This window comes from Sus scrofa, chromosome 9, assembly GCF_054392235.1.
Source record: "Sus scrofa isolate SSC_HxYL_T2T_F1_AM1 chromosome 9, Sscrofa_HxYL_maternal_Yorkshire_Landrace_v2.0, whole genome shotgun sequence".
NCBI lineage: Eukaryota > Metazoa > Chordata > Mammalia > Artiodactyla > Suidae > Sus > Sus scrofa.
Window position 1 is genome coordinate 128,402,396 of NC_139391.1, and position 24,144 is coordinate 128,426,539.

The 24,144-nt window shown below is 44.4% G+C and overlaps 1 long non-coding RNA gene across 6 annotated transcripts in view; it reads right to left on the reverse strand.

Annotated features, from left to right (window-relative positions):
• Positions 1–24,144, reverse strand: part of LOC102162221 (uncharacterized) — a 173,655-nt gene that overhangs the window by 45,696 nt on the left and 103,815 nt on the right. For 2 of the 6 annotated variants that reach the window (XR_014816395.1, XR_014816396.1), the window contains 4 exons: positions 13,154–13,235; positions 11,629–11,876; positions 7,055–7,836; positions 3,810–4,399 (listed from right to left, as the gene is read on the reverse strand). This is a non-coding gene — a long non-coding RNA (uncharacterized LOC102162221). Of the gene's footprint in view, positions 1–3,809; positions 4,400–5,120; positions 5,230–7,054; positions 8,437–11,628; positions 11,877–13,153; positions 13,236–24,144 lie in introns of those variants that run through there. The other 4 variants (XR_014816393.1, XR_014816397.1, XR_014816398.1 and 1 more) reach the window with 4 other exon arrangements.

Here is a 24,144-nt window from a genome sequence, read left to right on the forward strand (position 1 = left end):
GCCACAGCCACTGCAACTTGGAATCCAAGCCACCTCTGCGACCTACACCACAGCTCATGGCAACATCGGATCCTTAACTCACTGAGCGAGGCCAGGGATTGAACCCGAGTCCTCAGGGATACTAGTTGGGTTCCTTATCTCTGAACCATGATAGCAATGCCTGAATTTCTTTCTTTTTTTTAATACCAATTCTAACGAACTTCTATTAGCAGCAGTTAAATAATCCCTCAAGTTAATAAGAGATACTACATTAGTGTTAGTTCTTTTCTGTATTTGGAGGGTTTTTTTTTTTTTGAATCTTAAAATTCTATTGATATATAGTTGGTTTACAATGTTGTGCTAATTTCTGCTGTGTGAAAAAATGATTCCGTTATACATATAAATATATCCATTCTTTTTCAGACGCTTTTCCCACAAAGGTCATCACAGAATATGGAGTAGAGTTCCCTGTGCTATACAGCTGGTTCCTGCTAACCATCCATTCCATATTCAATAGTATATGTCATCCGGCAAATTTCTCATCCAAACAGACATCCACCTCAGACTGGAGAGAAACGAATTTTCCTTCTGTATGTTGAATTCGCAGCTTCCTTTCATGCCTATAAATGTTTTCTGTGACCTCTGATATAGGTGCAAGTCTGGTACTTAGGAAGAACCAGAGCTGCAACTAATACTTTGTGAGCAAATAGTCATTTGCCTTTCTGCCTCCCAAATCAGGTGTTTTTTGTTTTTTTGGTTTTTTTTTTTTTTTTTTTGGTATCAACTCTCCAGGAGAAAAGAGATTTAAAGCTTTTAACTACCCAGCTGCTGTGTCTGTCTCTAAGATAGCACATTACTTGGTAGAGTAAGAGGAAGTAAGCTAAATTTTGAATCAGAAGACCCAGGTACACTTTCTCCATCATTAGTGGATAACCCTGGGACAATTATTCTTCTAAACTCCAAATTTACCACAATCATCAGAAAGCTAACATTTATGAGGCAGTTACTGTATGCCAGGTACAACGCTAAGCACTTGACGGACGCCACTGGCTTCAGTGTTCCCAAAGTACCATTTCATAGAAGAGAAAACTGAGTCAGAAAGTCAGCCCCTTTTGCTACATGATCATAGGGATGCCTGCTCTGGGTTACTGTGACACTACTCGGAGCTAACGATGCAGTGGTTGCCCTCTGCATGTTGCTCTCCCCAAACTGTAAGTTACTGTAGACAAGATGGTATCTAATACGTCTTCTGCTCCATCTCCCAGCACTGTACCTGGCACCTTCACAGACAGGTGAATGAAAATGAATAAATGATTAAAAAACAAATTAACATTTGAATGAAGCTCTATATAAGTGAAGGCCCTATTGATGGACCTACTATATTAGTGTAACAAAGGCCCCAAGGGTACCTGTGTTCTGTGTCGACTGTGGCACTGTGTCATCAGGGTGGCTGATGGGAGGTTCTGTTTACATGAGATCTTGATAGGCCTCCTTGAAGGAATAGCAACCAGACATCTGGAGAGTATGCTCAGCCCTGTGGACCTGGCCCAGGTGGGTGAAAACTACCTTCTCCATGAACCCCTGCCATGCAGCAGACTCCTGACATGAGCGCCAGCATCCTTGCCTTGGCTTCTTCACAATCTCCTCCCAGATCTCATCAGGCCTCCTCAGACCCAACCTCTTTTCCTTCCAGAACTCTCTATCCTTGGCCTGACCCTGCCTTTTTGGTTCTGACCTTGCCTGTCCTGGTTTGCAGTGGACATGCACCCAGCACAGTGCATCTGTGACTGCCAGTCTGAACAAACTCCCCTGGCCTCCAGGTTCATTGACTATAAGGCTGATTTTTCCACTGTGATTGGTCAGGCTTCATGGATCGAATCAGACATCAGACCAAGCCTTTTGGTCAAAATCTGAGCAAAGTCTCTCACCTGTATTCTCAGAGAGGGCTTCTAGGTTGGCAGGGAACTCACCCTGGGACTGGACAGAGCTGCTGTCCCCAGTCTCAGTGCCCAGACTTAGATGTTAATTTAGTATTGTTGGGAGGGACAAATTTGGATGAGATACAACCTTGTACCACTCACACGGAGTAAAAACAAACACCCAGAAATATGTCCATGTCCCAAAGACTTGGAGGAAGAGGGAGCAAAGCATGTCCTAGACAAATGAAAAATATTCAAATGAAAAAGTTTGTCCACTAGCAAAATTATAAGGATCAAGAACTCCCTGATTTGGAACTCTACGAAAATAACACTAGAAGTGACTTAGTGAGATGAAGCAGCAGAGAACTGGCAAAGACTATGAAAACCTGGAGTGACAATAACATGGAGATAAACGGCGCAGTGAAAGAACAGGTGGACCTCACAAAACCGAGGTGGTGACATTCATTTAGCGGCTATAAAACAGCAATTCCCAGCCAAGTCGGCCATGGACTAGCCGCCAAGAGCCACCAGGTGGCGCTAGAGTAGAGAACTTCAGCGGTGGCTCAGCGATTACCAGGATTCCCCCCAAGGGAAGCGGGGCTTTGAGAGGCGGCGGGTCCAGCAGTTCCATGGATGAGGGCCCAGAGAGGAAGATGTGAAGACACCCTTCGGTCCTCAACACTCCTGAATGTCCTTGCCTGAGCTGGAAGCTAAAGGGGGGCGGGCTCTACTGGTTTCCTACTGACAAGATTCCCAGTGGGCCTCTAGTTGCTATTTCAAACAAATTGCACTGGGCAACCGTAGGGTTTGGGTCACCTGGCAAAAAACAGCTCTTTACTTCCCACTTTTCAATTCAGCGAGAATTCCATACTGTGATCCCAAACTCGATGAAATATATAAAAGGAGCCTAGCACAGTGCCCTGCTCCCAGTAAACGCCCAATGAACGTTGGTTCTCTTACACAAGCCCTGTTGGACAGTCTGATCCCCAGTCTCACACCGGGGTGCTCCTGGCCCCATAAACCCTGCAGCCCCTCTCTGGCCAGAGACCCTTTTGTCCTAGCGCCTTCGTTGTTCCAGATTTCTCACTGTGAGGCCTGGGCAGCTGCCAGGGGCCACCCGGGGAGCAGGAATCAGCTCACAGAGCTCTCCGCAGGCGTTTGGACCCCCTCCCCGCGAGCTCTCTGGCCCCAGCCCACACCCAGCCTCCAGCCCTACTGCCCTGCACGCTCCGGGCCCCCTGGCCCCCCTGCTCCAACAATGTGTTTCTAATCTGCCCGGGAACAGTCACCACGCGAGGTTTTCCTGCCCAGTGTAATCAGTTTCGCCTCTGGGCCTCGGCGTCCTGGGGTGTGTAACCCAGAGGCTTGCACGGAGGTGATCAGATTGCAGGAACAGTATGTTTTCCTCCCTGCCTCCGCTTGTTTTCTTCAGGGGCAAGGGCCAGCCAGCTGAGCTGTCTTTCTCTTGCTCCACTCCTCACCCTCCACCCTCCCGCACACGTGCTCTGCCTTCCGTGGGTGCCGAGAGGGAAAATGCGCGCACCCCGGCACGGGGCGCGTGCGCAGCCCCCTCGGAGGAGGTAGGAGTTGCAGTTTCCTAGGGAAGGCAAGATTGCTGCGGCTTGTGGGAGCGAGGAGGAGGAAGGCAGGACAGGAATTTGTGCAGACCAGTTCTGGCCAGATCTCTTTAAATGTTTTGTTCTTGCTTTGCTGCTGCTATCGCCTTTTTTTTTTTTTTTTTTTTTTTCCCTCCCCTTCCCTATGCTGAGCTGTCATTTCTTCAGCCAGCCAGGCCCATATGAACTTCTGGTTCCTCTAGGCAGTAAACACCCTAGTTTCCCAGGCCACACCATTGCTCCCTTTTCTTGTTTTCTTCCAATATGCAACTTTGAAAAATGAGAAAAGTGGCAATGTCACTGATAAGGGCAGGGTTTAAATACAAGAACAATTAAATACAATGTTTAATGAATCTGATAGCGTCTCCAGTTTTTTTTTTTTTTTTTTTTTTCCTCCTTTCTTGTTCTTGGCAGCATTCAATCAGAAATCAGCAGTGGGGCAATACCTAAAAAATAGTCACCCTTTTAGAGCAGTATTAAATGTTTTCAATAAAAATATGCAATAGTTCATCATAAAAACATGAGCATGTTTTTGTCTAAAAGAGGTCAGAATTCCTTCTGGCCACATTAAATTTTCCACAGGAGTTGGTAACAAGGTGACTAGAAATGGGAGACAGTGAGCCTGGCCTCCCAAAGTATCACGAGGTCCGCTGGGGTGAGTTTGCCTGTGGGACCCCAGCCTCGGCCTGATGTCATCTGCTGCTTGGACTTGCAGGCACCTGTCGGCTCGCTAACCAGAGATGGCTTGTTAGTGCTCGGCAAGCTTCAGGGCCCCCTTTGGACCACACCATGCACACCGGTGATACTTGGAATGCTTCGTCATTTTGCTGGAAGCAGCTTTTCTACTTAAAGCAATTTGCTTCAGAAGAAAACTGCATAGTTTCACTTTAAGGGCAAAATCCAGATCGCATCCACACATGAAAAGAAAGCATAAAAATAGAGAAATGACCACATGGAGTCATGAAAACTGAACAAGGTTATTTTGAACACCTTTCCAGGAGCAGGATAGCTCATCAACATGTGCAAATAAATTCCTCTTGGAGAAAAATAAGTTTCTAATCTTCCTGTTAAAAGGGGGTATCTGGTTCAATGTCCTAGGTTTTTAAGGATAATGAGGAGCTGCATCTTTTAGAGGTAGTTGGTAGACGAAGCAGCATGACTGCCTGGGTCTGAGTCCCAGCTCTGCATTTAGGGGCTGGCAGACCACCGAAGGTCAGATTCTCCACACCCATACATAACCTTAGTTCTGTGTTTGTCCAAAAGGACTAATAATAGCACCCATTTCAGAGATGTTTCTGACGACTGCATGTGTTAGCACATGCACAACACTTAGGACACGCCCTGGCCTAGCATTGTCTCAATGAATGTTAGCTATCATAATAATTAGTAGGCATAGTATTAGCAGGATTCATGGACTTGAAATTCCTATTCACTAGAGTACAGTCAGAAAGATTGAAAAAAAAAAAAATGTTCCCTGGTGAGACTGGTTACTAAAACTCAACTTCTAACTAAAATGATGAAAGTGACTTTTGCCCAAGGAAATTCTCTTTTAATGAGGAGTCTGAAGCAATCTCTAAAATCTTAGTCTCAGAATGGATCGAGTTACCTTCCAGTGTTTGCAAAGTGGTGGAAATTGGGTTTCTCATCTGCTCCCTGCTGTATCCCAGTCGAGAAAAATAGTTATAAAGATATGTTATTTCATTTTCCAAGGATTCCTATGTAACATTCAAAACAATTTTCAGCGTGTTATTCAGATGAGTTCATAATCATAGGGTTCAATGACAAAAACATTTTCTGATATTTAAAATGAGTTGAGGAGTTCCCGTCGTGGTGCAGCGGAAATGAATCTGACTAGGAACGATGAGGTTGCAGGTTCGATCCCTGGCCTTGCTCAGTGGGTTAAGGATCCTGTGTTGCCGTGAGCTGTGGTGTAGGTCACAGACATGGCTCAGATCTGGCGTTGCTATGGCTGTGGTGTAGGCTGGCAGCTGTAACTCCAATTAGACCCCTAGCCTGAGAAACTCTATATCCTGCGGGAGTGGCCCTAAAAGACAAAAATAAATAAATAAATATATAAAATGAGTTGAATGTTTGGCCCACCTTTGGAGACACATCCCCGAGTCCTTGGTGAGCTGATGGCAGCCACCACTTACTGAGGATTAACTATGTGCTCCTTGGAGTTCCTGTTGTGGTGCAGTGGTTAACGAATCCGACTAGGAACCGTGAGGTTGTGCGTTCGATCCCTGGCCTTGCTCAGTGGGTTAGGGATCTGATGTTGCCGTGAGCTGTGGTGTAGGTCGCAGACATGGCTCGGATCCTGCATTGCTGTTGCTCTGGCGTAGGCCAGTGGCTACAGCTCCAATTAGACCCCTAGCCTGGGAACCTCCATGTGCCATGGGAGCAGCCCTAGAAAAGGCAAAAAAAAAAAAAAAAAAAAAAAAAAAAACCTATGTGCTCCACAGATTAAATTATTTAACCCCCATAATAACCCCATGATATATGTATTCTGTCTCCATGTCATGGTTGAGAGAACCGAGGCTCAGAGAAGTCAGGTGATTTAGAAGCAAACCATTAGTGATTGGGCTCAAGACCGGGATTCAGGTCTGTTTGCCAGCATCCAGGGCCTGCTCTGCATCCCACACTCCCCTGCCTCCATGGGCACTACCATGTCCTCCAAGGCTACCTCTCTGCCTTCACGTTTCCCATGAGCCTGGGCCTCAGAGCAGGGCACCAGGGTGGGATGTTCTGCCCCCTGTAGATTCCTGCTGGCCCAGTCCTACCTGGAAATCCAGATGGTGAGCAAAGAAGGCTTGGTCACTTGGGCATGGGTGTGCATAGCAGTGCAGGGGTAACCAATGGCCCCAGAGGCTGCGGAGAAACCACAGAGCCTTTTCCTTTGCCTGGAATTGCTCCCTACCCCAGTCCCTTCCTTCTTTCTATCCCCTCCTCTATTGCCACTAAAACCTACCCTTCTGCTACAGCTACAACCTTTTCTACTTCCTTCTGTGTACTAACAAAATCACCTCTGTTAATCATATCATACATCTATACGCTATGTTTGGGAAAAATGGAAATAACACATAGTAGGTCTCTAAGACATGTGTGCATGGTTGATATAGTCGGAAGTTCCTCTAGGGGCGAGAACTTTGATCTCTATCTCACTAGAACTGAGCCTAGCACATAGTAGGTGCTCAAAGAGTCTCAGTTATTGAATGTTTGGCACAAAGGAGCAGGAGGAAAGCTGAAGAAGAAGAAATGAGTTTGGGTTTTGTTTTTTAGTGCCAATGTTCAAAAGTATTTAAAAGAAAAAAATTTCCCCAAACCCCCAATGTTTTATTGAATGCCTAGGACCTCTCGACTCTGGGAAGGTCATCGTGTTCTATCTCACTCCCTTCCTATTTCTACGTCATTCCAGAAGTTCTTCAGTGATTGGGAAAAGTTCTAAAGGCAGAGGACTGGTTGTAGGAAGATGAGCAGAGACAAGAATGGAAGAAAAATAAGAGATTCAGCAAAGAAATCCAAGAGGGAGAAAATGCTTACTTTTTTTCCGTGCGGCTAGTCAGCTAAGAGGGCAGCTGAGATGCAACATCGGCCCTTTTCATCCTCTCTGGTGCCGTGGCCTTGGTGAGGGGATCCAGAGTCCTGAACTCTAAAGCTTGAGGAAGATTGGAAGTTGTGACAATTACTGTCATTATCCAAGGTCCCCCTTCTTTCTGACCCAATCCGATTTCTTCCAAGTCTTGACTGTTCCTGCTGGTGTTTCTTGTCAAAACGATTGAGAAAGGCAACATGAGGGGCAGCTCGGAGGAAGCTTCTGAGGATGGCTGGGTTGGGTTTAAGACAAAGACAGAAGGGCACGGGAGCTGTCCTGGATGGGGGCACACGGGCAGAGAAGGGGGTCTCTTTGGAGGTGCTCCCCAAGCGCTGGTGACAAAGATCCTCATGAGGCAGCTCATCCCAGGGAGGGTGGATGCAGTTCGAAGAAGAGCTCACTGTGGCCCCCCCAGAGTCCTGAGGGGCCCCGACTTCAAGTTGCCATGGAGAGTCTCACTACTGCATGGCAACAGATTTCTTTAGATGCCATCAAACTTCAGAAACAGAGCTCTGAGAAGAGGAAGGAAGAGCTGGCTCGGGCCCCAATGAGTCACTGCAGTTCCCCATTTTGCTGTCTGTTCACACATTTCTTTCGTCTCGAGACTTCCTCACAGCCCACCTCTGAGAAAATCTTTGGTTGTGGAATACAGCTTCGAATACGGTTTTTACAAACAGGATCCTCTGGCCTCCCTCCAGCTGATATACTGAGTCCCAACTCCTCATGTTCACTGTAGGGACAGGCCAGTAAATCAGGAGATGAGATGTTGGGGCAAGAAGAGTGGCCTGATTCAGAAAGCCAGCTGACCGAGAAGACGACAGACCAACATCCTAAAAAACTCTTCTCGGTCACACAGCGGTCAGGCTTCTTTTATAGAGAGGGAGGGGGCGTGGCCCACTGTGCGGCTGGCCATTGGTGGAGCGGGACCCTTAAGGGCCGCTGCTAAGGGCCTCTTGCTCCGCCTCTATTACCCAGGTGTGGCCATTTCTCCTCCTGGCCCCTGACGCTCCTTGTTTTCCTTGACAACCGAGAGCTGTGTGCTTTGATGCTTTTCTCTGACAAGCAATTTCGTCTTTGTCTTTGCACCCAGGCTGGCTGGGGCTCTCTGTTATGTCGGTCTCTGGTCAGTATCACAATCATTCAGGCCACTTTTTTTTAAGCCCACGGACACTCGCATAACGCATTTATTCAACTCTTAGCTCAAAAACCTCAAAGTCTCAGCCCAGCCAGGGGCCCAAGACTAATCCTATCTTGTGTGGATTTCTGAGCTCAACAGTTGAAGACTTGAGATAAGGAACTCAAGCTCAGGTGTGATCCAGGGCATTCAACACTACAAGAACACATAGTGACAGCCCTCAGAGGTCTTGCTGAGCGTGCTATATGCAAAACACCTGCTTGTTAAGCCCCGAATGAAGGCAAGCTTCGAATCCCTAAATTCAGACCATAGGAAATGTCACCCCCAATCAGACCCACGGTCCTTTCAACTCAGGCCATAACCAATAGCCAACACTTGCTCTTAAAGTACCGGCATTGTGTGTTAAGCATTTCTCAGATGTTTCCTTGTTTAATATGGCTGTTCTCCTAACAATCCGTTATCATTATTTTACAAATGGATCTGGAACTTGGGGAAACAAAGTAACTCGCCCAAAGTCATCTATCTCACAGGCTACTGAAAAGGATTTGAACCCTGAGCCACCTGAAGCCCAAAGCCAAACTTTTAACCAATTATGCTCTGGGGCTGAGACTTTTTAGGGAAGAATCGTATTTTTTTGCAAGGAACTAACCACATAAGACTGGGGTTGGGCTCCCCGAAACACTGTTCTCTCAACAACTATGGCAATTTTATTATCTCTAAGTAAATTAAATTCTTCTTGAATCTTTATCTCCTGCTTGTACAAATGTCTTGAGTAAAATGGTTTTAATCACATTGCTGTCTATGTGCTTCCTCTTATTGGAACTACCGCTCCTATCACCCTGCTCTGAAGAACAACCCTTAATTCTAATTCGCCAAGACTTGTACATTTCAATTTCCCCTCAAAGAAACTTCATAGATTTTCTTTAGATTCATTGCAGGCTACTTTAAGGCCTCATCTTTCCCGGGCAAAAAGTCATGTTTTCAGTGTTTTTGTAAGTCGGCTCTCCTGTGTCCCTTCCTGACCCTGTGCTCCAGGCAAACCAGCAGTTCTAGGCTGTTCCATGTCTATGCCTTCAGTTTCCCACGACCCTCAAACTGAACGCCTCAGCCTTTTCCCCACCTGTTCCTCATTGCCTCGTAGCCAAAATGTATGCTTGATGACTGGCTGGGAGATTACCCCCTCCTTAAAGCATTTTATTTATTTTTCTTTCTTTCTTTCATTTTTTTTTTTTTTTTCGTCTTTTTGCCTTTTCTAGGGCCGCTCCTGAGGCATATAGAGGTTCCCAGGCTAGGGTCTAATCGGAGCTATAGCCAAAGGCCTACACCAGGGCCACAGCAATGTGGGATCCGAGCTGCGTCTGTGACCTACACCACAGCTCATGGAAACGCTGGATCCTTAACCCACTGCGCAAGGCCAGGGATCAAACCTGCAAACTCACAGTTCCTAGTCGGATTCCTTAACCACTGCGCCACGACAGGAACTACCTTAAAGCCTTTGAAAATGCCCCAGGTGGAAGTGATTCCACTCTCATGTGAAATAACCCCAGGACAACATGCCCTTAGATCTTTCCTGTGGTGCCTTTCACTTCCGCTATTAGATTTTAGTAACACTAAACCTTTCATATTTCTCCTTTTAGATTAGAGCTGCTTGAGGGCAGAGTCTGTATCGATTTCCTAAGGACTTGGATTAAATTAAACACATATTGGCTCAATGCATGAAGGAATATATGTATATATAAATCCGTGGTGTCGTTTGATTTCTTTTCTGGAACATTTCTCTTTCTTTAGCAGAAGTAGATAGCCCAACTGCTTGCAGCATTCCATGTGATAGATTAGTGGGGGTTTATACAAGACTAAGATGGTATATTATAGTTTGTGTCTGACAATCTCCAGTATTGTATTGGTCCTTTAAAATGCAATAGCATATTGATAAGTGAAATAAGTCAGACAGAGAAAGACAAATACCGTATGATATCACCTGTATGTGGACTCTTCATAAATAAACTACTGAATATAACAAAAAAGAAGGAGATTCACAGATATAGAGAACACACTAGTGGTTACCAATGCGGGGGGAGGAGGGGCAATAGAGGGGTGAGTTTGTAGGAAGTACGAAGTATTGGGTATAAGACAGGCTCAGGGATGTACTGGACAACACAGGGAATATTGTCGATATTTGGTAACAATTGTAAGTGGAATTTAATGATTAAAAATTAGGTAACAACTTTAAAAATTCAATCAATAAAATAAAATTGCAGTAGCACATTGTATCAAAGTGTCCTTGGAAAGGTTGCAACCTTTCATGGATGAGGATGGGGAACTCTGTGCTTGTTTTTTCAGAATGGATTGTGGCTATTTCCCTCATAAGTGCATTACTTTGCTTAACTTTAATCTGAAAATATCTTACATATAAATGAATACTGCACTGGGCATACGTTCAAATTATGTATCTTACACAGATATTATCATATTATCACAGATATGGCCTTATCATATTATGCCATTACTACCAGCAAAATCTCAAAATGATAGACACTTTTGTGGCCAAAGGAATTGGGCATCCTGATTCATCTCCTCCAAAACTCAAAATCTGTAATGAGTTGGCCTGACTTTCTGGCCAATGCTGGAATGCAGAACTATCAACGATGGCAACACCTCTGCTGAGCTCCCTCTCAATCTTCACTCCCTGTGCACAAAACATGAGTATTTTGACAAATTGTATTCAAAATATATTGTGCACCCATGTGCAGCTAATGTTCAGAATACTGAAAGGCATAATCTGAACTTAGAGCACTCAGTGCCGCTTTTCACATCAAAAATTGCCCCTTTTAGAGAGATCTGAGGGTATGCCAAGAAGAAAAAGAAGTCCTGATTATCTACTAGTTACAGCTGCAATCATATTATGTTACCTTTGCAAATGCCTTCTGTTGAGATGATGATAGCGCTTGTGACATAAGGGCTTTCAACTCATTTTAATTCATAGTCTATTTTGCTACCACATGAAAGAAATCTTCCCTGTGTCATATAGATCAGGATTCCAGAGCCACTCCAGGAGGAGCAGAACTTAAAGGTTAATAAGCATTAGGAGATGTCTAGGGCGCTTCGTGTCAGAACACAGCCTTGCTGGCCCCACCTCAGACCCTCTAATTCAGCATCCCTGGGGGTGAGGCCCATAATCTGTATGCTTTTTATTACTGTCTTAGGATTCTCATCAGTGGTTCTGGGACCAGTCTTTGCCAAAACAACTGGAAATGGTAGAGGAGAAAGATTGTGAGGGAGTTATCCCCGCATCCATGGATGACAGGATGGAAAAATGCTTACTTTCTATGAGTTGTAGGGTCAACGCAGGGCCCCACGTACACTCTGCTCCACACCAGACCTCCTTACCTGGGTCCAAATGTGTACTGGAACTGCCACGGGCTGAGAGCACAGGCCAACCAGAGTTCTTGTCCAGCCAGGTATGAGGTTTGGGAGAACTTTAGCTCTCAGATCATCATTCATGAAATGAGAGGTGGACTTGAATATCTCCGTGGTGCTCGATTAGCCCATGAGTTCATTCAGCAAAGGCCTCAAGAGCATTGGCATCCAACAAAGACGTAATATGAGCCACATGTACATGTGTAAATATCTAGTAGCTGTATTTCCAAAAAGAAAAATTAATAATTAATTTTATTTAACCCCTATATCTGACATGCCATATGCAATTAATATAAAATCATTGAGGAGTTCCCATGGTGGCACAGTGGAAACGAATCTGACTAGTAACCATGAGGTTGCGGGTTTAATCCCTGGCCTTGCTCAGTGGGTTAAGGATCTGGTGTTGCTGTGAGCTGTGGTGTAGGTTGCAGACATGGCTCTGATCTGGCATTGCTGTGGCTGTGGTGTAGGCTGGCAGCTATGGCTCTGATTAGACCCTAGCCTGGGAACCTCCATATGCCACAGATGTGGCCCTAAAAAGACAAAAAAAAAATATATATATATATATATATATAAATCATTGAGCTGTTGTATATTCTCTGTTTTTATGTACTAGGTCTTGGAAATCTGGGTATATTTTATACTTTCACACATTTTAGTACAGACCAGCCCCATCCTGAGAATTCAATAGCCAGCCATGAATGTGCAGCTGTAGCGCAGAGGCCTGCAAACTAGGCCCATGGATCAAATATGGATTTCTGCCTGTTTTTTTGTATGGCCCATTAGCTAAGTGGCGCAGTGACAACCCAAGTCACTACAGTGAAAACTCCAGATCCTTAATCCGCTGTGCCACAAAAGAACTCCTACACATTTAATTATTGAAAAACAATTAGGGCTGGCTGCCTCTGGCCCTTTGTCATTTGCATATAAGCAAAGTTTAGCTAAGGCTTGACTGGTTGATTTAGCAAGTCTTCATCCAAAGAGGTGGGGACTAGATGAAAGAGGTTCAAGAGGGTGGCCCAAAAACAAAGTACTGATGGAGGTGATGGGCAGGCCTAGCACAGGGGCTTGGCACAAAGTGGGACATCCTAGTGGGTGGGATACTAGACAAGGGCCAGGATTGAAAGTGGGACCCTACTGAAGAAGGGGCCTAAAGGTAAGTTTGGCCGGCTTTGGAAGACTGAGCCATTTTCCTGTGGAAGGAACTGGATTTGGGCCTTCACTCAAATAAGGACATGAAACAGCAACTGTCTGCTCTTATTTGCTGCTTTCTCATCTTTAAAGGTCAGCTCTTATCTGGTGGTGAGCTTAATTAACCTTGTTCAAAGTCCATTGCTTGACCTGCATCCTCCCTGTCATCTCAGGCTCTGGATTTGGATTCAATTGGTTTGTTGGTTGGTTGGCTTTTCTTTTGCCTAGCTGCATATGTGGACGATTGAGAGGGAATCTAGCCCAGGACCTTGAGTGTAGGGAACCTTTCCGGGACTGTAATTACCTGGGATTTAGCTCCATCAAATCCATGTTTTGATCTGTCGACCCTTCATCCTGGCCCAACCCTTTCAATTCCTGTAAGTCACCTTTGGGTAAAATAAAGATAACATTTATTAATTTTTCTGCTTTAAACAATTGGAAAAATATGACTAGGGCTTTGGAGGGAAAAACCTTTCCCTGACCTCTTTGATCCATTTCCTTGTGAGTTATAAATTCCTGGTAGTATTTCTTTAATGTGGTAGCATTTTTTGCTGGATTATTCCATGACTGCTCTTAACCTGTTTGACCCAATCAATTCTGCTTTGACTCATTTTTAAAAAAATTCTTTTCAAGCACTTCCATTTCCATAAATTTATTTTAGTCTGACAAATGGTCCCCTGTTGTGGGAGGATGTTATTTGTTCCATTTTTGCAGATTCAGAAAACAAGGTCCAGAGAAGTCAAGAGATTTACTTGGCTTCACACAGCTAATTAGTTGGTAGCTAACTAATGTAAAATCTTTTGATTCCTGGGCTCATGATCAGAATTCTACTGCATTTTATTGGCTGCCTATTCATCTTACTCTCTTCTTTCTTTGTCTCAATAATCCATTCTCTCAACTCATTTTAATCTTAGTCCACACTTTCTCCACCCCCTCAAATCCTCTTCCTCCCTCCTAGCCACATGCACATCCTATGTTCTCTGAAGCGGCCATGCCCACCTCTGGACCCCTCAGCATTGCTCTTTGCTGGACCAGTGGGGCCACATCATGGAGAGTCTCTCTTTTCTCCTTGGTTTTTTTTTTTTTTTTTTTGTCTTTTTGTTGTTGTTGTTGTTGTTTCTATTTCTTGGGCCGCTCCCTCGACATACGGAGGTTCCCAGGCTAGGGGTTGAATTGGAGCTGTAGCCACCGGCCTATGCCAGAGCCACAGCAACGCCAGATCCGAGCCGCATCTGCAACCTACACCACAGCTCACGGCAACGCTGGATCGTTAACCCACTGAGCAAGGGCAGGGACCGAACCCGCAACCTCATGGTTCCTAGTCGGATTCGTTAACCACTGCGCCACGACGGGAACTCCTCTTTTCTCCTTCTTGCACTTGATCCCACATTATGCTCTTTTCTCAAAATCTTTTGAGCCACAACCCACTTGATGTGGGAAAGAAGGTTACTCTCATCTGTACCAGGAGAGAGCATCAAACCTGAGACACCCAGAGTTGAGGTTTCCAGCTAGTATTCTCTTCAGCCCTACATGACTTCCAGTGAGCTTGCAAGACGGTGGATTTTTTTTTTTTTCAAAGCATTCAAAAGTCAATGTTAATTACCTTGTTTTTTTTTTTTTAGATGTTAGAACTGGAAGATACTTTAGAGATGATGTCATCCATCTTTCTTATTACGGATGAGGAAACTGAGGCCCAAAGAGGTGACTATAATTCACCTTCCCACCCTTGTTTCAAGATTTGGGAAAAAGGATTTCCTGTTGTGGCTCAGCAGTTTAAGAACCTGACATAGTGTCTATGAGGAAGCTGGTTTGATCCCTGGCCTCACTCAGTGGATTAAGGATATGGTGTTGCCAAAACCGTGGTGTAGGTTGCAGATGTGGCTCAGATATGGCGTAGGCTAGTAGCTCTGATTCATCCCCTAGCCTGGAAACTTCCGTATGCTGCAAGTGTGGCCCTAAAAAAAAAAAAGAGCTTTTGGAACAAGCATCCAAAATCCTGTAATGATTGAAGATTTTACTTGGAAGAGTTGGGACATCTTGGTTTAATTTATCTTTAAGAATTTACCAGATTGTTGCTTACCTAGGTTACTGGAATATCTCCAGATAAAATGGGGGACCAGGAGGAGTTCCCGTTGTGGCTCAGCAGAAACAAATCTGAATAGTATCCATGAGGACGCACATTCAATCCCTGCCCTCGCTCAGTGGGTAAATAATCCGGCATTGCCATGAGCTGTGGTGTAGGTCGCAGATGCAACTCGAATCTGTGTTGTTGTGGCATAGGCTGGCAGCTATAGCTCTGATTTGACCCCTAGCCTGGGAACCTCCATATGCCTTGCGTGTGGCCCTAAAAAGGCAAAAAAAAAAAAAAGAAAGAAAGACCAGGAAACGTGAGAACCTAATTGTACAAAATGTTTCTTCTGAGACTTTTCGAAAGACATTTTTTTCCTTTTTGAAGTAGGTACTAGCTCCACTCTGAGTTTTCCATACATCTCTGAAATAGTACCTGTCTTTTATTCATTCACTTATGCATTTAACCAACATTGGTCAGGTTAGGCAATCTCTGTGTGTCAGACATTTTTCTAGAAATGAGTTATAATCCTTCCCTTACAAAGCCTACCATCTGCTTAAAGAAAAGGACCTTCCTGCAAGCAATGAGGCACCATAAAGCACACAGAGAGGTAGGCCTGGGGTGCAGGGGAACACTCAGGGCAGACGCCCCACCAAAGCCTGGGAGGGGAGCTCGTGGAGGGCAGTCAGGAAAGACCTACACGAGGAGGCAATTGCCTTCCAGGTAGAATTTGGAAGGATGGGTAGAAACGAGCTACTATTTCATTTATTCAATAAATATGGCACCAGGCAGTATGATAAAGTTGGCTTAACTTTTACGCCTCCGAAGCATAAATAGTCCCTGACTCATTGGCCTTCATAGTTTAGTCAAGAGTAGGAAAATATAAAGTAAACAAATATCACAAATGCTGTGAAGAACGAGAAGGGTGCTTATATACAGAACAAGGAGGGGGCACATTAGAATGATCCAGAAAGGCCTGACTGAGGAGCTGATGTGTGATAGGACCTGAAAGATTAGAAGGAATTAACTATAGGAAGCCAGGTAAGAATGTGCTGGAAGGGAGGATTGGGGCTGGGAGTGGGGCGTTGATGTGCAAAGGCCCTGCAACCGAAAACTGCCAGGTCTGTACAGTAACTGCACAAAGGCCTTTTTGCCTGGTGCAAGGTGACTATGAAAAGGAGAGATGCACGGTAAGCCACTAGGGAGGAAAGCAGGTGCTGGTATATTCAGGGCTTGATAAGCCAAAGTAAAAATGGGTGGCAAGGACTTTCTAAGCAAGAGTAGTGGAAACAACTGGCAGAGGGAGACATTGGTATGTGAGCATGGTAGCCCCACAGCATGACGGCATGTACTCCATATGCAGCATGAGTAGGCACCTAGAGGCTTCGGTCGCTCCTCATCTGGGTCTAATAAACCATTCAAATAAGCTAAAACCATCAGACCTCTCCCTAGATCATGTGTATGGCCATCTTTCCAGCCTTTCCTCACCAGCTGCTGGAGGCGATAGTTCAGAGAGCAAACTTGTGACAGCAGCTCAGTCGGTGTACCAAGCTGGATGAAAACAAACTCTGCAGTCCTTGTGAGATAAATAGAAATTCAGAACTGAGAATGGCAAGGACAGCTGGCCAGCAGGGAGACAGGCAAATGGCCAAGGGCTCATGTTTGGATGATGAGGAAAGAAAGAATAATATGCAAGAAAAAACAAGGACTCTCTCTTCAAAGAGTTGGGAAACACCCTCAGCTTTCCTTCACTTCCCAGCTTGGGAGGGCAGCAGCGGCAGGACAAGAGGTCAGGAGGAAGCATTCAGTCCCGGACACCCTGCCTGCTACCAGGAGACCTGTTAGGGTGGATGCCGCTGGGCCGGATGCCGGAAACGGGACACAGAGGATGCGGTGCCCAGGCCCCTGCTGATGCCAGGGCCTGCCCTAAAGAACTGGACGTCAGCAAACAGAAAACCATTCAGACCCTGCAGCAGGCAAGGTTCCCATGGCAACCAACTCGTTTTTCCCCCCCACCCCAGCAGCTCCCCATCCCTTCTCTTCCTGGATTAAACTTTCCACTTGATCACTTTGGGGAAAGTACAAGTTGGATGAGAGATGCTGGGTGGGGGATGGACATTGAAGAGGGTGTTGAGTGTGGGAAGAACATATCTGGTTTTCCGCTTAAGTATTAAAAGCCCAGTGGACCTCTAGGCCAAGATATAACCAGGCTGTGTTTTTTTTTTTTGAGCCCGACTTTGCTTCCAGCTCTGGCACTTGCCCGAGGCTGTTTTATAGCCAAAGGCCACTGGTCACTGCTTCCTCTTGGCCATTCCCTAGCCATCATTCTTGCCTGCTGGAAGGGACGCTCTGCTGCCTGACACTGTTCCCAAGTCCGAGCTGGCTGAAGTCCCTCTGCCTTTCAGTGGCTGACAGATTAAGGCAAAGGGAAAGGCACCCTGAGAATGTTAAAGAAAGGCCACACTCCTGGGCCCCACCTCCAAGGGCGGGGGTCATTAAGGCTTCAGTGGAGTTCCAGAATCTGCTCTTTTCACGAACACCTGGGTCTATGCCGGTTGTGATGGATGCCGAACACACACTGAAGAAACACTGTCCTCGGGGATCACCCAGATTGGAATATAGCCCAGGCCGTAGGATAACCAACTTCCAAGCACATAGCCGCATCCAGGCTATAGGGTGTGTACTCCTCAGGCCATTTGCAGCTGCCGAGGGTCCTTCAGCATCTTTCAGCTGATGCTAAAACTTTTCAAAGGAAAGAGGTGCTAGGTCTTCCCCTAGTGAAATGCCTCCTCCACTCCCCCTTCCAAAATGACTCCGGGGTCCCTAAGAACAGTTCATGCAATGCTTGACTTAGATTTAAGTGGGTTCAGTGGCTGTCGTTTCTGATTCTAACAATCCAAATAAGACCCAGGGGAAGCCCCATGAAGTGAACCAGAAAATGAACAGAAATGAGCGTGACCAAAATGCTGGGAGGAATTCCTCTCATGTTGGAAACACAGGAAATGTTTTTGTTGACCTTGCTTCCCTTGCTGGTGCCGATTAGTTTTATTTTTGTGTGCAGTGAATATATTTTGCTTTGAGCCTCATCTGGCCCTTGGTTTCCCTGCCATCTAAGACAAAGAAATTAAGGAAGTCCTTAAAGGAATATTGCAGTTCCTAAAGAAATTGATCAACAAGAAGTACACGGTAAGGGAAGAGATGGGAAGTGATTGGATCTCTGCTCTAGAAACAAAAATGAGTGGTGACTTGTGGAGGACATGTGCTGGCATCATATATTAAAAGGTAGCATATAGAGATTTTCCTGAATGGACCATCCACTGCTCAATGCCCAGGTGTTGGAAAACTAAACCCTTACTTTTATATCACCCTGTATGGGTTCACAGGAGCTGGTTTTAACAAAAGAATCATGCCACATTTCTTTGTATCCATCACAGTATTCAGCATAATCCTGGCCATCTAGTTGGTATAAAAAAAGTCCATGTTGAAGTTCTCTTGTGGGTTAAGAATCCCGCATTGTCATTGCAGCAGCTTGGGTTTCTGCTGTGGTGCCCGTTCGATCCCTGGCCTGGAACTTCAATGTGCTGTGGGCTCAGCCAAAAAAAAAAGGCAATAAATGTTAATTGGTGAGTAATTATATATGTGTGTGTGTATATATATATATTTTATTTATTTATTTATTTATTTATTTATTTATTTGCTTTTTTAGGGTTGCTCATGTGGCATGTGGAAGTTCCCAGGCTAGGGGTCGAACTGGAGCTGCCGCTTCCAGCTGCAGCCACAGCCATAGCAATGCAGGATCTGAGCCGATTCTTAAGAGGCATCTGTAAGACTGCTTGATCACAGTTAGGCTTCCAAGCTGAAGGATGAAATGAGGGTAATACAGAAGAGTGCTGAAGAGCAAAGACTCTGGCCGCCCATGACCTCAGCTGGAATCCCAGAACTATCATTTTTTAGTTGCATAGCTTCATACAACCACTCAACAAGTCCTAATCTATAAAATGGGAATTGTAATGGAATTTATCATAGTGTTATTGTTGAGGGTTAAATGAGAGAATGCACTTAAAGAATTTAGGAAACAGTCTGATCCACAGTAAGAGTTCAATAATGGTAGTTATTATTAGTATTATCAAGTAGCGACCAGGAATGGATCGGCTCAAAAACAAAGGCTCAGGACTGCAGCCACAGCTCAGACCCCACAGACACACTTGGGTGGGAAAATGTCTTGTCTATATCTCTTGCCCAAACTGCTTTCTATACCTGAATTTGCCACTGAAGCATTGACTATAATGACATCAGATACCTAAATATGAGGATTCTTGGCCTCATGTCCTGTTCACAGTCTTACTGAGAGGCAACTGAGAAATTGTTTAATGAGTAAAAAGTTTCCATTTGAGATGATGAAAAAGCCCTGGAGATGGACGGTAGTGATGATTGCACAACAATTAAAACGTACTTAATTCCCTGACGCGTACAATTCAAAATGGTTAAAATAGTAAATATGATGTCATGTACATTTATTACAATAATAAACATGTGAGGTGGAAGACTTATACACTGAGAACTATAAGGCATTAATAAAGGAAATTAAAGAGGATTTAAAGAAATTGAAAGATATCCCATGGTCCTAGATTAGAAGAATTAATATTGTTAAAATAGCCATACTACCCAAAGCAATCTGCAGATTTAATGTGATCCCTATTGATTACCCATGACATTTTTCATAGAACTAGAACAAATAATCCAACAGATGAGTGGATTAAGAAGATGTGGTGTGTTTATACAATGGAATACTACTCAGCCATAAAAAGGAACAAAAAAAAATGCCACTTGCAGCAACATGGACGGACCTAGAGATTCTCATACTAGGTGAAATAAGTCAGAAAGAGAAAGACAAATACATGTGATAGCACTTATATGTGGAATCTAAAATATGGCACAAGTGATCAATCTACAAAATAGAAACCAACTCACAGACATGGAGAGGGCAAAGGGGAGGGGTAGAGAGTGGGATGGACTGGGAGTTTGGGCTTAATAGATGCAAACTATTACGTTTAGAATGGATAAGCAATGAGGTCCTACAGTATAGCATAGGGAACCATATCCAGTCTCTTGGGATAGACCATGATGGAAGTTAAGAAATGGAGTGTGTGTGTGTGTGTGTGTGTGACTGGGTCACTTTGCTGTACAGCAGAAACTGGCACAACATTGTAAATGAACCCTACTTGAAATGAAAGAAAGAGGAAGAAAGAAAGAAAGAAAGAAAGAAAGAAAGAAAGAAAGAAAGAAAGAAAGAAAGAAAGAAAGACAGACAGAAAGAAAGACAGAAAGAGGAATGAAAGAAAGAAAAGAAGGGAGGGGGGAGGGAAGTGAGGAAGGAAAAGAAAAGAAAGAAACCATGTGAAGCATGAAGAGAAATGATGTCCAAGCAGTGGCTGAAATTTCTGCTCCCCTCTTTGCAAAATCAGCTCTGTTCCAGCCCTCATATACCATGGTTGCTGGTTTCCAACCTTAAAGGCAGATGTTACAGCAGATATTTTTCAGCAGATGTCACCATCATTGGAGGGATGTGGAATCTGCTCTGACCTCTCGATTCGCCTCACTATTTCTGATGCCTGCTTTTCTTGAGGGATCTGCTAAAACGGTGGAACTAACCAAAGGAGAAGATGGCTAGAGCATGGGCGTTTTCCTGCACTGCTTATTTCAGCAGACTTCCTAAGAAACATGTAGGTTCTTGGAGTCCCTGTGTGTATGCAGTGAGTAACTAAAAGCATTTCCTAAATAAATGGTAGACTTGTCACTTCCCAACAGCGAGTTTTGGAGATAATGAAATCAGACTTCGATTTTACATCTCAGTAGCTTTCAAATTATTTTGATTGCCACCCCACAGTAAGAAATGCATTCTACATGGACACAATGTGGGCATTCATACTGCTGAATTTATATAACTGAAACAACAGTTTCACCAAATAATACTTGCCCTTGTTACATGCAGGGCACTGGAATGTTTAACCTTCTCTCCTCAGTTCTTTTATATTCTATTGCATTTTTAAAATGCTAGTTGTACTCCATTCAATGTGTTCTGGACCCTCTAATGGATTTTAATCTGCAGTTTGAAAAATACTGCCGTGTATCTGCCTCTACTATTGGGTTAACATGAAAAGGTTGCTCCAGAGAGCTAAGCACAGGTGAGACTCTGCTAACAAGAGGAGTCCTGGGGTGGGGGTTTCTCTCGACTCAGAGGGAAAGAGCCTGATGTGGCAACACAGGAAATAACTGCACAACAACTGTGTACGAGCCATGCGCCAGGCTCAGCAGGAGAGGCTTGTTTCAAGCGTCTGCCCTTCAGCAGAAACGGTGACTATGGGCATTGATAGGGTCCCCCCTTCTCGAACACCACCACAAAGAATTGTCAAATCAAACCTAATTTGGGTGATCAGCAAAAAGGCAAAAAAAGAAACTCTTGAGTCTTGCTAAACCTCTCAGTAAGAATAGGGGTTCTATGGGAGTGCCTGTTTTGGTGCAGCAGATTAAGGATCTGGTGTCATCTCTGTGGATTCAATCCCTAGCCCAGGAACTTCCATGTGTCATGGATGTATCTCAAAAAAAAAAAAAAAGGAGTCCATAGACTATGTGCCAGTTCTTCAGAGAAAAAGCAAAAAGTCAGGTAATGTTTGAGGGCACACGTGGTGCCACCTGGATTTTTCATAGCTTCCCAGACCTAATTGCCGTCCTCAGTCTGGCTCCATCTTTCTTGCTGTGATGTCCAGGGATCTGGGAAATGGGATATTGAAAACTTGTGCCTGTTTCCCCTGTTTGAGGGGGCTTTTTCTATGCATGTCAGGGAGTTCTCAAAGAAGGTAGCTGCACTGTGGGAGTGTGTGCTTACCGGCCACTTATAGTCCAGTCCAGGAGGAGAGGAATGGACCTTCGTTGAGATCATGTGGGAAAGCACGAATGTTGTGATAATAAAGTACTAGACACCATAAAAACACCCAGTAATTTTGGAAAATTATGTTGAAATGATTCATTTGACAGGTCCCAGAAACTAAACTAAGGATTTATTTTCCAAAACAAAATAGTGCCTCTCTGTACAGATTCTAGATTGCTCCCTAATGCAGTATAGATGTTTAAGAAAGACATCCAGCATCCAACAACTTCATTGATGGTATTCGCAGACTTCTAAGACCAACTTCTATCTCCCTTCTCTACTCACCTTCTCACAGATGTGCCTACTGATGTAAGAGGAGGTGGGCCTGTCTATGGTACCACATGCAGGTGCTGGGGCAATAACACAATTGTGGCTTCCAGGATATATAATGAAAATTGCCACCACCAGAGTCCGTAGGATATGATGTGTGTACCAAAGATTCAGGTCGCCATCTCCTTTAGTTTCAATAATGGATTGTTCCATTGGAACAATGTTTAATGATCACTTTCTAAATTCCCGCAACATATCGCCCCAGGTCATCCGGGGTGCATAGGCATGGCCTTCACTCTTAAGCCCACCTCCTCCAAACCACTCCAGCGCATCCTTTCCTTGCCCGAATTCTAAATTCTCTATTTTTAACCCATGGTCCTTACCACCGAGTCCCACAGCTCATCTCTCGGATTTCTCCATGTATATAGTATTCTTTGTTTCCACCTAGATGGCAGTTTCCCTCTTTGTCCTTCTCCTTCTTCCCTGGCACATGGCATTGGACTCGAACTGCTTGTCGACGGAGCCCACGAAGTCCCTACTTAGTGTATGTTCCTTCGGAAGGAGAACAAGCTAAAGACGGTGTCTCCACATCTCCTCTGAAGACAAAGTTCAGCCAGAAGGGAGCAGCATGAATTTCTGATGAGGGATCTGACAACGTGAAAGAGTCTTTGCTGAATTTTCCCGGATGTTGCCTATAATTCCCCAAGTGTGTTGGGTAGACACTTAGCTGCCTGAAACAGATAACACTCACTCACTCGGGCTTAAACAATATGAATGCATTGCTTCAGATAACTAAAAGTCTAGAAATGGTTTGGGTTCCAGGAGAGATACGGTTCAATGCTGCTCAGTAACCTCATTAAGCACAGGGCTTATTCCAGCCCTTCCATTCTGCTGTCCTTTGTGGAAAGGTTGGTTATTCTCAATATAAAAGATGGCTGCCCCTGGATATCAGGCTGCTGCTCCTTGTTCACACCCAGCAAGAGAGAAATGAGTGAATGTAGCGTCTCCCCAAAACCTTCTCCTTTAGTCTGATTGGGTCAGAGTAAGTCATGTGTTCACCAATGATTCAATAACAGCTTCCAGAAGAACGCTATATTCTGAACGATGTCAATCAAGGCTTCTTAATAGCAGCATTAGTGATATTCTGGATGAATTGATCCTTGTTTCCAGGCCATTCAATATATTGTAGGATACTTAGCAGCATCCTTTGGCTTTATAATTACCTATCATCACAGGTCATATGAATTAAAGATGTTTCCAGACATTGCTGAATGGCAGGAGAGGGGAATTGCCCCTGGTGGAAAAGTTCTGGTATAGACCAATCAAGTTACTCATCAGCTCATCTGTTTTCTCATCTGTAAAATGGGAATCATGATAGTAGCGCTCTCATCTGATCATTATGAGAATTAAATGAGTTACTTTATGTAACAATACAGAGTAGAGTAGGCACTATGTAAGTGTTAGCTATAACTTTTATTCGCTACTTCTAGTGATTGGAATGGAGGAGGCACTCAATAACTGTTTTCTGAATGAGTGAATTCAGTGAAAACGTCATTTGTATCCAGGTAATACTGAAGCAGTTCAGAAACATGGTATTCTGTAATACCAGTCCTGCTGAAAATATCTATCTGAGACTGGGATTACACTCTGTGGAGCATTTAATTTCTTCAACTGAGAAGTAACCCTGTGTTTCCACTGGAATGGAATGGAATGCCTTATTATACATACAAAGGTAAAACCTGGTGCCCTTCAGAATTTATATGGTCGTTAAGAATGAGAAGGGTGAGCTAGTAGGAATCGGTGTTCTTAGACGGACCTGCTGATTCATTCATTTAACATTGGAGTGAGTCTTCTCTGTGCTACGTCCTGGAAAGCAGTGCTGAGAGCATTTCCTTAGCTGAATGCTGAAGAGTTGGAAAGCAGTGCTGAGAGTAGTATCTTGATGACCTAAGTCTAAAAGTGCATTTTTTTCACTTTGTTACTGCTGATAATAATGTTCATATGTGAACAGTGCCCCCGTACGGGTTTC